Source organism: Rhopalosiphum maidis, chromosome 1, assembly GCF_003676215.2.
Source record: "Rhopalosiphum maidis isolate BTI-1 chromosome 1, ASM367621v3, whole genome shotgun sequence".
In the NCBI taxonomy this organism is placed as follows: Eukaryota; Metazoa; Arthropoda; class Insecta; order Hemiptera; family Aphididae; genus Rhopalosiphum; species Rhopalosiphum maidis.
Window position 1 is genome coordinate 54535439 of NC_040877.1, and position 13604 is coordinate 54549042.

The following is a 13604-nucleotide window of genomic DNA, read 5'->3' on the forward strand; positions in this document are numbered from 1 at the left end:
ATAATTCTATAATATGTATAATAATATTTACGCTCTAAATAACTAGAATATTAATACTTCGACCTCTAGTAAATTTCACGCATTAACATTAACTTTTTCAAAGCATATACTATGTTAATTCAAAATATACATGAAATGAAAGAAAATGTGTTAAAAAATATAAACATTTTTTTCTCATAAAAAAACAATAAGCTTTTAAATATATCAAATATTTAAATAATACAAATATATTGTCATTAGCAAATATCTTATATAGTCATAATTCTCCATTATGACTATATAATATTTAAAATCAGTGGCGTACCAACGGGTGGGGGATTTAAGGATTTAACTCCTCCATAAGTAAAACATGTATAATGATTTCTTTTATGGAATATTGCATTAACATTTGGAATAAACATTTATATACATATAAATGGTAACCCCACATCAACGAATTCTACGTACGCCGCTGTTTAGAATACAAATTAATTTAATTATAGAATACAAGTTAAGTATGTATTAGAATTGAATTAAAATATTGTTTAAGTATTAATTTATTGATAGTAATTACTAATTTGTGATGAGTATTTTTGTTTTGCTTGTTATAAAAATAATATATTTTAATAAGAAGAAGAAATATCTTTATTTTTTTAAATCTTAGTAGAAATGTAGAAAATTTAATTTTAAAATACAAAATTGTATAGTTACAATTTGAATATGTTACTTTTTTGGAATAATATTTAGAATGGAAAGGTTAGGTGTACAATTATGGGATTTTGAAATGGTGTCTTACGAGTGATGGAGCGTGGAAATGTTCCTGGTATAGAGATTAAAGAATAGATTTATTTATAGTATTTTTAGAAGTACTTTGACAGTAAGTATTTTCGCAGAAACTACAATATTACCAAATGACCAAGTGTGAGAAAAGACATCAGCAGTTATTGAAATTCTCTATAGAACCATTTCGAATTCTTATTATGGTTATCGTACTCATTTAATAAAACAACACGATTTTTCAATTGGATTTTCGTAATTTTTATATATAAATAAGACCTAACATATTCACAATTAACTATTTCCAAAAGTATATAAAGACTTTTTAATTTAATGTAGTGAAATTATCATACAAAAAAATACTTACATTAATTTATATTGGATCTTGGGATCGACTATAAAAGCAAGTCACACGTACAAGACATAAATAGTGATCTAAATCTATTTAACAGTAAAATACTTTACCCTAATTTATTTATGAAATGGTAAAGTTATGTATATAAGAAATAGTAAATATTGACATCTGAGAATAAATTTTACAACCTTTTTATTCAGTTACCTATGTAATAAATCTTTTACTAAAATAAACAAATATCAAATGTATTGCTACATTAAACATAGAAGAAGACCACTTACACAAATATTTGTTAAAAATCTGTAACAAAAATCTACAATTGCCAAAAAAAAAGAACTATTTATCATGAGGAGATCGCACAGCACCTATATAAATCCTGAAAGATTTTATATATATATTATATGTACGGTAAGGTAACTAAAACTTAATTTAAGAAGTATAATCCTAAAAATTAAATTGGCGGTAGTTTAAACCTTTTAAATACAAGATGATATGTCTTATGAAACCACAAGTAGAATATCATCATGAATGGAAAAATAAATAGTATCAGATATTACACTTAGCCTATTATGAATGTGATTATAGTAGTGCCGTTTAGATTTAACGTATTCAATATTTAAATTTAAAATCATATGTGTATTATTTGAATTGGTAATTATTTTGTAATAATGTAAGAGATTGTATATTTTTTGTTTTTTTATAAAGTTTAATAACTACCTATACTATTTTAAATCAATTAAATGAATATTGTTATATTTTAGTATGAAACAGTTGACTGAAAGATAACTTACTAGTTACTACCATAGTAGGTACCATATAAATTATATCTAGTAATAAGAACAACAATAATATCGATACTAAAAATTATAATAAAATATTAAGCTAGATATAGTGACAAATGTCAATGACTCATGTCTTATATAATATTAACATTAGAAGAAAAATATGACGATACATACACTATATTATGTATTATGTTTATATTTACATAGATGAAAAATCAACAAAGATCACTAATAAATTAGTATTCGTTATTTCAAAACATCAAACTGATTTGGACATAATATATAGCTGTAAATATTATAACCATAATAACGAAGGTCACATAAAAATTATATCAATTTAAGAGGATATTGAAAGCAGCATGACTGGTTGTATAAACCAATGCATAACGTATATAAATATAATGTACATATTAAAATGTTATGAATTTGTAATAAGTAATAACATTCTATGAACTTACTAAAAAATTAAAAAATCGAAAAAGCCAAAATGGAAATTGTAGGATCCTAAGTCATATCCTTTAATTTAAATTTGATGATAATCAATTCATTCTGCTATTAAAAATAAAAATAAAAGTTAAAATAGGTGATATTGAACGATAATACACTATGTCAGTAAAACGGAGTCTTATAATTAAAATTATTTTAAGTTAATTAAAAATGGAGATTTGTTTATCTCTAGAGTATTTTGAAGTCTCCAAATATAACACAAAGTGATAAATAATTTTGAAGGATCGCATTGCAATATTCGTGTTCTGATACTTATTTTTACTCTAGTCGAACGGGAATTACAATTATACAGAAGTATAGTGCATTATAAACATAAAACAAGCTATACAGTAGCGTTCGTTAAAATCTTCTTTTATAATGTTCACCGTAACTGATTTAAATCAAACGAACGATAGAATAGTTACAGAAGAGTTGTTTTAAAATTAAGAAGTAATATTATGTTGAATCATTAAAAACAAATTAATAAAATCATTGATATATGACTTAGTTATCCGATTGGTTTTTGTTTATTTTACATTAATATTATATTAACTATTTTAATTTATGTATTTTTCTGTTGCTTATATATTTTAGTATTTTAATTTGTTCATGATTATTCTTTAAAATATAATAATTTATCATACAATCTTACATACACATAATTGATAATTTACATTATCAAAGGTTTATTTACTTAAAATATAAAATTCATATTTACGACTTGTAAACACTTATGGAAATATTAGTCTTAAGTACTAATTGTGTTAATACGTACCTAATACGTTCATATTCGCAAACATGGTGGGGCTTTGACCCCAAATTTCAAACACTATTTGCTTCTATGAATACGTTATTACAATATGTATAATACCAAAAGGTAAAAATAAAAATAAAAATAAAATAATGCTCACGCACTTTGTTATTATATTGATGTGGTAAAGACGGATGTGAATTTATGTGAATAAAACAATTTTGCAAACATATTTCTTATTTGGACTCCTATAATGACATAGGTCAGTATCATAAAATAAAACGGCCACTGAAAATTATTTTTTCATCGTTTGTCACGTAATCTTGCAATCAATTTTGCACGGTTTAATAGGTGTCCCGACTAAGTTCACGATTATAATATTAACAAGTTATGCGAAACTACTTTAGAGAAATGTGTTACTAAAACCTGTAAATTTGGTATGGAAGAGAAAATATATTTTATTAAAAAATTTTTTCCAACAACTATGCTTTGTAAAAAATGTTCATTATTTTTAAAATAATTCTATAATTATTGTGATAAAGTTAATATTTTGCTTTCATTAATGTTCTAAAAAGAGAATTCCTGGTAATCAAGCTGTACAAACTAAAAATTTTCCCACGAGTCACAGCTTTTGAATTTGACTATTAATTTTCAGAATATTATTTAACTTTATATTTACTGAAGATATATATTTTAATGAAGTAATACTAAAGGGATAAGTATAAATTTATTATTGTACCCAAATAAAAAAAAAAACATAAATGTATTGTGCGGTAAATTCATCAATGATAGTCAAAAAAGATAACAAGTACTATTATAATGAAATGTTGACTATAATATTTTTTTATAGATTTTAATTTTAAGTCTATGTAGCTTTAACTATTTTAAATAATATGTTTAACTATAATAGAAATCTTAATATACAGTAAAAAATAAAAATCAAAAGCAATTTTTTAAGAAAACCACCATTTTTACTTGGTTGATTATCTATTGTTAGCATTTTTTATTTTTTAGCAAAGGTTGACTGATAATAAGACAATCTAATTTCGATACTACTTCAAGAATCTTAGTTTACAGATTGCTGCTTGTAAATCAAACTTTGTATAACCCACACGGTTGTTAATCAAATATATATATATATGCTTTTTACGATTTAAATTTTATTAATAATTTTCTTTTTCGAATCATAATGCTAATCAATATTACATGGCTATTAATACAATAAACGAATAAAATAATTTTTCATGTAAAAATAAATCCTCTTAATATATTATGTAATGAATGGTTTATACAATAATTAGTCATTGGCACTTCGCTCCGTCAGCGGAGGCAAATATATATATTTTTTAAATTCCAATTATGCCAATTGGTTGGAAAATGAGTAAAATAAGAAGAGAGAAAACTTACCAATTACATTTTATTAAAGCATGTATAGAGTGCACAGCGGTTTCCTTGAATTCAAATTAATCTGAAACACAAAGAAAAGCGAAACGTCAATTTAGTTGTCGTATATGATATACATAACAGCAGAGGGGTGCAGTTGGTACAACATTGATGTAACTTATAATATAATAATATTTATAGAGCAAGGAATTCATAAATTATCGAACGCAAAAGTGCATACGTGTTCAATAGCATTTTAGGGTTCAATATAATACGTAAAACGATTTTTAAAAGACAATATACGTAGGTAGTATACGAACGAATATCAGTGGCGGCTCTAGCGGGGGGCTCAGGGGGTCATGCCCCCCCCCCAAAAAAAAACAGGCGAATTTAATAATAATATAATATGTATAATATGATACGTTTATATTATTACAGTTTATAATATTAAATTATATTAGTTTACTATATATCATTTAATTGTAAATTCTCGTTAGTCGTTATCTTATATTTTCGCGTAGAACACTAGTATGTAGTATTGTAGTATGAAAAAGGTTTTCCGATAGGGACTCTCGGATTTTCTATATAGTATATTTCTAATTTGGTTGATTTCTTATTGTTAATAAATATGTTTGACTGTTTGACGAATGTCGTGTTTAGCGTTCAGATTAATATCGTTTTAAATGTTTTAATTTTTGTAGCTTTATTTTACTATAGCCATTTTACGCAAGCAGACGATCAAAATATTTACCATTGTAAAAAATTTAACCTCTGGCTTGTAATTTACATTGTAATGATACGTATTATTTCAGTATATTAAATTAAAAATTATTTGATCAATTTCTTTACTCTAAACTCTTTATTTCATTTCAATAAATGTTCACTATACTATAACTTTAGAATTTAGATTAATTAAAAAAAAAAAAAAATTATATAATAAATGTTTTCAATGATTACACTAAACGACTAAACCATATAAGTTATATACAATGAATTATTGTATACAATAAAAAACGATTGTGAATGGTTGAACGGAGACGGAATTAAATTTCTATTATTAGTATGGAATTTTGACAAATTTTATAATAATTCTAACTTCAAATGCTAAAAAAATATAGTGCATATTATGTATTTTAAAGTTTTTTAAACTACTGTAGGCCATATTTTTACCTGCGTTATACAATAATTTTATATGGTAATATAATCAATTAAATATATTTTTATTTTTAACATTAGGCATAATATAATTATATAGATATAAATTTAAGTAAAATACCAATAACTGTAAATGTTTTTGATCTCACTTTAATGAACAATTTTAAAATAGCATCCCAATTCCCAAAAGGTATTTTTATATTTTTGGAAGTTTTAGTCAAATTGAAATTATATCAAACATAATATGGTCATATGAAAATCATTAATAGCAGTAATAACATAAAATCATTAACCATTAAAAAAAAAATCATAATATATGATTTCAATTTAGAAAAAATGTTAAAAGCAATAGATAATTATAACCTAACCTAACCTCGCTCTCATGCACATTCATCGAGACAATCTATAGATATAGATAAAGTTATAGATAGATTTGCTAAAAATAAAAATCGAAAATAAGAATTCGTTTTAAAAAATGGAATTATTAGGTATATATATATTTTGCACTAATGATTAATGTGGGTAATATATAGCACTAATTTGAATAAATATATTATAAAATATTTTTAAAAAAATTGTGTGATGTTTTTGCCACTCTCCCAGAATCAAACTCTAAAGCCGCCACTGACGAATATCTATATAATATGCTTGTACATAATATATACGTAATACGTATACGTTATAGCGGTATACATCATACACGATAATAATAATATTAATCGTATACACTAATTATTTGGCGTAATATACTTAGTGACATAAATACTTATATTTATTTATTGATATAGGTTGGTTGTGCATACACTAAACAGGATATAAAAAAATTGTTTCATTGCATTTGTTCTTACTTATTATCCGTTATTCCATTTTTAATTTGGTTTTTTCATAAAATAATAATGTAAAATGTTTTGTAGTTTACTATACATTTTTAAAGTGTTTAATTTTAATAGCTAAGGTTTGAAAATGAAGTATCAGGTTCCACATAAGTTGCCTTACTGTGATTAAAAAAATAAAAAATATCAAAAATACATAGACACAATTTTTTTTTTTATACATATTTTAAGGTTAAATTTTAAGATAGTTTAATATTTAGACGAAAAATAACTATTTTACTTACTTTGATGCAACTTAAAATATATATTAATTGTAAAAAATTTAAATTTTTTGCATTACGTAAGTATATTATTTTTTTATATACACAAAATAATATTTAAAAAAATATTTAGCTTAATTTTAACACCACTGTTCACATCATTCTATATAGGCTTATAAATTATAAGGTTACAAGTATCTAATATGTGTATAATATAATATTTATTTGTTTTTGCTTTAATTTGGTTTGGTACAACGACTAGGCAGCTGTAACAAAGTACATACATAAGTCGTGTATTTAGATTAGTGATTAATGATTAATATTGTCACAGTATTTTTTGCGAGAATATGACAGGTGCACGTAGTTGAATGGCTAATATTTTATACTCCGCAAGTAATTTTGTATTATGCTTGTTGGATAAAAGGTCTACGTGTTGGGTGTTTCTCGAGCCATCAGCGGCAGTAGAAAGGGGCATCGGCCGAACAGAGCAGTATGTTGCGTGTGATTTATACCCTGAATTGTATGGAAATAAATCTAGTAATTTTATTTAAAAAAAATAGTAAATAAATTAATTTAAATATACACAAATATATATATTGTTAAAAAAAGGCCGATATAATCATAGAAAATAAACAACCTTGAACTTAACTCTAAGCTGAACTAAAATAAAAACCTAAAAAGTACAGCAAATGCGTTATTATATCTCCTTTTCTTAATTGCAACAATTAAAATGGACGCAACTTATATATTATTATAATTTTCAATTATTATTTTAAATACATCAGATTTATATTAATCACTTTTCATAATACAGGCAAATAAGTAAATACATAATAATACAATTGTCATCAATATTTAAAAATTTAAATGTAAACAAAAGAAGATTAAAATATAAATATTATTTCGGACGGCGAATTCAAAAATACATACACGATAATTGACTAAGAATAAGCATACTTCAATAAATAATTTATTCATATTGTTATCTTTGGGATTTTTAAACATAATAAAGAGTCTCCTATAACGATATCAATTCTTTTTTTCAAGTTAATACTCTCTTTTTTTCTGTAAATTGTTAATGGAATGAGTTTTTGAAAATTCTGATATAGGTAGGTATTTAAATATAAAATATAGGTAGGTATATTAAATTATGATAGTAGGTTACTTGACTCTGTGTATTAAGAATAAGAATCTTATGGTCTATGTATGATAATAGGTTTTAAATTCATATGTTAAACGATGTGTAATAGCTACAATAAAGAAGGTTAGTTCTAATTTTAAAAACAGAAGTTTGTATCATCATAATACCAATGGTATAAAATTTAAACAATTTAAAATATAGTTCTTGGGGATATTTAAAAATGTCAAACCTAGGAATATGAATGAATTCAGCATTAAAGGGAAAAAATGGGAAAGAGCGCATTACCCTGTATTTATACTATTATACGAGTTAATTGGAAAATACGTACTATAAATCAATTTTCTTCACCATTTAATTTTTAAGAGAATTATTTTAGTTCTAATTTTAATGTCATAAACGTAATGGTTAATGTCATTAATTTTTCAATTAGTACAACAAATAATAACCTATTTCGACTGTTAACTATATTACAAACAACATAATTTTTAATTTTTTAATCAAACATAGAAACGTATATAGGTAATATTGTAGTTAATACAGTAATATAACGATTGATAATTAAAATAAAAAACACATTTTGAATTATGAACTATATTAAACTATTTTCACAGAATAGATTATAATATAATGAATATTCTGTAGGTACAGAAATTGTATACAAATAAAAAAAAATATGTACAACTGATATTAAGTGAAAGATATTGTGGTCTTAGCCTCTTAGGTATGATCTGTACAATGATCATTCGCCGTGTACATTAATCAGTTAATGTTTCCTAGAATGTTCCGCTGATGTGGGCAAAAACGGCATGTGACTGTTTTGAAAAGGTATAGCTTCAAAGAGAGTAGGTGCGCGTAGATGTCTTATAGAATATTTTACGATGATATATCATTTTTCTTTTAACTCATTTTTTCACGCGAACACAAAAAAACCATACGATCAGAATATAATAATATATCTTGCAGCAACAATATACACACGGATCAATCCGTAATAATGTATTTTCTTTAAGGTCCGAAATTCAAGAAAGACTTTTTTGTTTAGGTACGCTGAAACATTGCATGCTACAATATATTATACTCAATGCATAGAAAGGTAACATAAAAATATAAAATGTAGGCACTATACATACTGCGGTATACTGATGTGCGGCAAAAAATATACGAGTATTTTTTTTTTATTAATAATTTTGTCAATTACAATTATTTTTTCCATTACTCGCTATCTACATGCACGGCGTGTTAATATATTATTTAAAACATTCTACCCCTTTCAAACCGAGTAAACATTTTTTTTGCACGTTGGTTTAATCAGCCGATCCAATTAATTTTAAATTGGTGAAAAATCATAACATCGTATAACACAATAAATAAATCACATCGCTGTACAAAATAATAATGAGTGTGACACGCCTATGGTTGCTCTTTAATAATAATAAAAATATAACATATTATTAAGTTGTCTATAGAGACTGGATACACGAATAATATTAATAAATTAGTATTTGATAATTTAAAATACAATTGATAAATCATCTGAACATGCAATGACTAAAGGGCAGGAAATCCCAAAAATATTGTTATCGGTTTACTTATTATTACTTATTTAAAATTTCAGATATTCAAGATATATAAAGGTCGTAAAGTTAAAAATATAATAAATATATATTTATCCTATGGGTAGTCAATGGGGAACCTATCAACGAGCATTATAGTTAAAAAAATATTTGTTTCCCCAAGATACAATTTATGGTTTATGTGTAAAAAATCTATTGTCATTATACAGAGTATTATTGTTATAATGTTTTATCAACTGTTCATATAAAATTGAATAAGTTGGCAACATAAAACGTATCTTGAAATAAAAATATAATTATTATTATATATATATGACAGTTATTTGAATGTGTGTTTATAGACCTTTAGGGCAAAAGTGACATTTACCTGTATTGTGTTTTTTATTTACTTATTTTTATAACAAATTTTGTACAATGGGACGTGTTAGTAAACTTTCATTGCAATTTACATAAAAAAACATCGCTCAATTACATTTGTACCTAATTAATTTTTAGTTGCTAATTACAACATTTCTTCGCAAGTTACTTCGTTCTTTGACCTACTTAAAAAGAGTTTAATAACAGACTCGTAAGTCATAACTTACTCTTACTTAAAATAATTGAACAGTATACAACCTCTTTATATATTATTTTAATATTTAATATATTATTATGTACGATGTCGTGCCTGCCTACGAAATAATATTTTTCATAAGCCATATGTTTGTAAGTAATTTATTCTTCATAATACCAAAAAAGTAATATGATGTACCTAAGTGTTTTTTCAGTAGATAAGGGTATAAATATTAATAGAAAAATATTAAAAGAAAATTCCTATGTTGTACGCACTATTCATAAAAGATAAAATATAGTTAATGTGCAATATGTAAACATTCTAGCATACAGAGTAACTACCTACCCATTGACTTGCAAAGTTGTTTTGATTGAGTATCATGCGTAGATATAATGCATAATTTAAGCATGGAGACATATTATACGTAATTTTTGTACCTAATAGTTGCATTTTAAAGATAATAATATATACATTTTTCAACAAAATTAAATAGCGTAAAAGCTTCTGAATTCAATAAAAATAATTGTTTATGAAAAAAAATACCAAGTGAAAAAGTCGGCTAATTAAATATAGCTTATCTACAAGACATGTTAAAACAATTCCAACGTAAAATTGAAAAGTTATGTTCAACAATATATCATAGGTAGATTTAAACGATTTATAAATATTAATATATTGATATATAGAGTGGCCCTTTTGTCACAATACACGATAGCAGTTAGGTATATACCTATTAAACGACTAAATACATTTGATACTATGCGCACTGCGTATATTATAATATGTAGATTGACCACGAATATATATACGTATAAATAGCCCGATGTATAGACGATAATAAACGATGTTATCAAAGTCTGACGGCTGTCAGTTGTCTGGTATTGGTGTTAGTAGTATTTTCCCACATTTCGATACACTGTATACACGTATCAGTGAATTTGGCGACAGCTGGGTCAGGTCAAAAATGTGCATTTTTACCCTATTATAATGATAATGGAACGACTCTAGACAGTGCGTAACAATAACACCGAAGCTTCGCATTAACAAGAACCCTGTCGTACGTTAGCCTTAGGGTTTTACAAAATTCCAAAGAAAAATGTCTTAGAAGGCAGGAGAAAAACCGCGAAAAATCACGGAATTGAAATAATAGTAAAACCTTCAACGCAAATGATGGTCCCGATGGAAGTGAGGAGGTAGTCAACCACCGCCGATATTTTGACATGAAATTCGAACGCGTATACGAATTGTATTGTTTTGAAACACTCAAACTCCGAACAGCGCGTGGTATTTTGTAAAATGCATATTTTTTTATAAGATGCGTTGTGCCAAAATTATTATTATTATTTTATTGATGTTAATTGTTATAGTTGTACCTTATATAGAACTTTTTAAACAATAATTTAAACACTTTATAAGGGTATACGAGGCGATATAATTTTATTTATAAATGATGGACAGTAATATTGTTTTAAGTTTTACAAAAAGGATTTTATTCGTTGTTGACCAGACGACCATCAATCAAATGTACTGTTATAATAACATAACTTTTCTATAGAAATTAACTCATTGAAATTGAACAATGGTTATAATATCAATTTAATTCAATATTATTAACTTATAAAATAATAAAATATATGCATAACCGTAGCTTCAAATAAGTTCAATGAATATCTTACAGGTTTATACAATATTAAATAAATATTATATTAAAACAAAAACAAATTTAATTAATTGTTAAAAAGTTAATATTGAAGACATTTCGAATTTTTAATAGACATCTAATTATGAAATAAATTGGACATGGATATATTAAGTTTTTGTATGAATTTATATAAAAATAAAATATATTATTGGGTAATAATCGTAATAATTTGGTTTATCAATATGTTATGAACCACAAAACCGCAATGAAAAGTATTGTTTACATACTTTGGTCACGTTAGTAATTTAAGCACATATATAAAGCTTATTTATTTTTTTAAACTCGAGAACTGAAGTTTGAATGCGTTTGGGCATTAGAAACACTATAAGAAGTACATTATAAGTACAACTAATTAACACGATATCAGTTTTAATGAGCTTAATAAATTCTGATTGCTTAAATAAATATGCTTAACTCACAATTTAATTAAGTATTAAAAAACAACAACATTATTTTGCAACAAAATATATTTTTTATAAATGTTCAGAGAAAATATACTTTTAATATTTTTGATAACGAATAATTTAGATTATTTTCACTTTTTTATAGTTTGCAAAAATAAAAAGTGAGCTAGAGTGGTTTTTATAATGCTAAAATAAAAAAAAAATCATAAAAAATAGTAGAACTGGGAATTAATAAACAAAATAATTAATGCGTATTTTTATTTTTATTTTTATTTTAATGAAATAAATTTCCAGATAAGTACTGTATATACAAACATATAAATATAGCTATTATAAATAATATAATACCTACATTAGATATACATTAAAGTTTCAGGGACACAGTTATTTTAATAGTACCAAAAATACTAGCCTTTTTTTATTGTTTGAAGGTAACTTGGTAGGTAAAAAGTTATACAACAGCAAGTAGGATAAGCCTGAGGATAAACCCTTCACCAAAAATGTAAAAAAAATTTTTTAATGCTTATAGTAAATGGACACAGGAAATCAGTATATTTAAATAGCATCACTACAAAAACACAGTGATCGTAAATCGAACATAATCATCATTGAGATGTATAATGAAACTAATAAAATTTTAATATACAACCTATCAAAATACAAAAGTAATTCGACATTTTAATATTTTATAATATACATAATATTATGCGGATATGCACTTATATTATGTTTATTTAATGTACGATAAGCATAAGTGATAATAATTTAATTTTAATAATATCATATTCGGGTAAGAAAAAAGCAGTTACCCACTGATGAAACCACGATAATATTATATTTTATAATAAGATATTATTTAATGGCTTAAAAAAAACTACATAGAATATAAACTATAAATTTACGCCGTAGAATCTGTAATACAAATATATAATACAGTTTCGTGAAATTTTACAAATCCGATGTTATTCGGTTCATTTAACAATGGTTTTTCTCCTGTTTCTGGATGATTCGAATCTAATCGAATGCTGTTTCCATCTGTCTCTTTTACTTCATTTTTCTGTTTTTCATTCACAACGAATTACCTACGCATACGTAAACTCATACTAGATATTTAACACAAATTTAATTTACTTGATATTCACCGCGGATCTTCTACGCTTCTATCGAAGCATAACTTAATCGGTAGGTACATATACCTACCTATTGGTTTTGGAAGATAAAACCAAACTTAATTTCATGGTTACTAGTTCGGCTTATAAGGGAATTTCAAAGGTTATATCAGTTAAAAAGTTAAGGATTTAAAAATAATATTTGATATACAGCAGTGATTACTGTAAGGTAGTAATTTTTATGATCGATAAGTATTATTATTAATGATGTATTTACTAAACACAACATTACACTAATTTAGATTTTAGTCGTATATAGAAGACATTTCTAATAAAATATCTGTAAATACGATAATC

At 24.8% G+C, this 13604-nt stretch overlaps 1 protein-coding gene across 2 annotated transcripts in view; it reads right to left on the minus strand.

Moving 5' to 3' along the window:
• The window catches only part of LOC113560762 (leucine-rich repeat-containing protein 24), a 93139-nt gene that overhangs the window by 51179 nt on the left and 28356 nt on the right, over positions 1 to 13604 (minus strand). For both annotated transcript variants that reach the window (XM_026966819.1, XM_026966818.1), the window contains one exon: positions 4541 to 4601. The gene's annotated coding sequence lies outside the window, so the exon portion shown is untranslated. The remainder of the gene's footprint in view (positions 1 to 4540; positions 4602 to 13604) is intronic.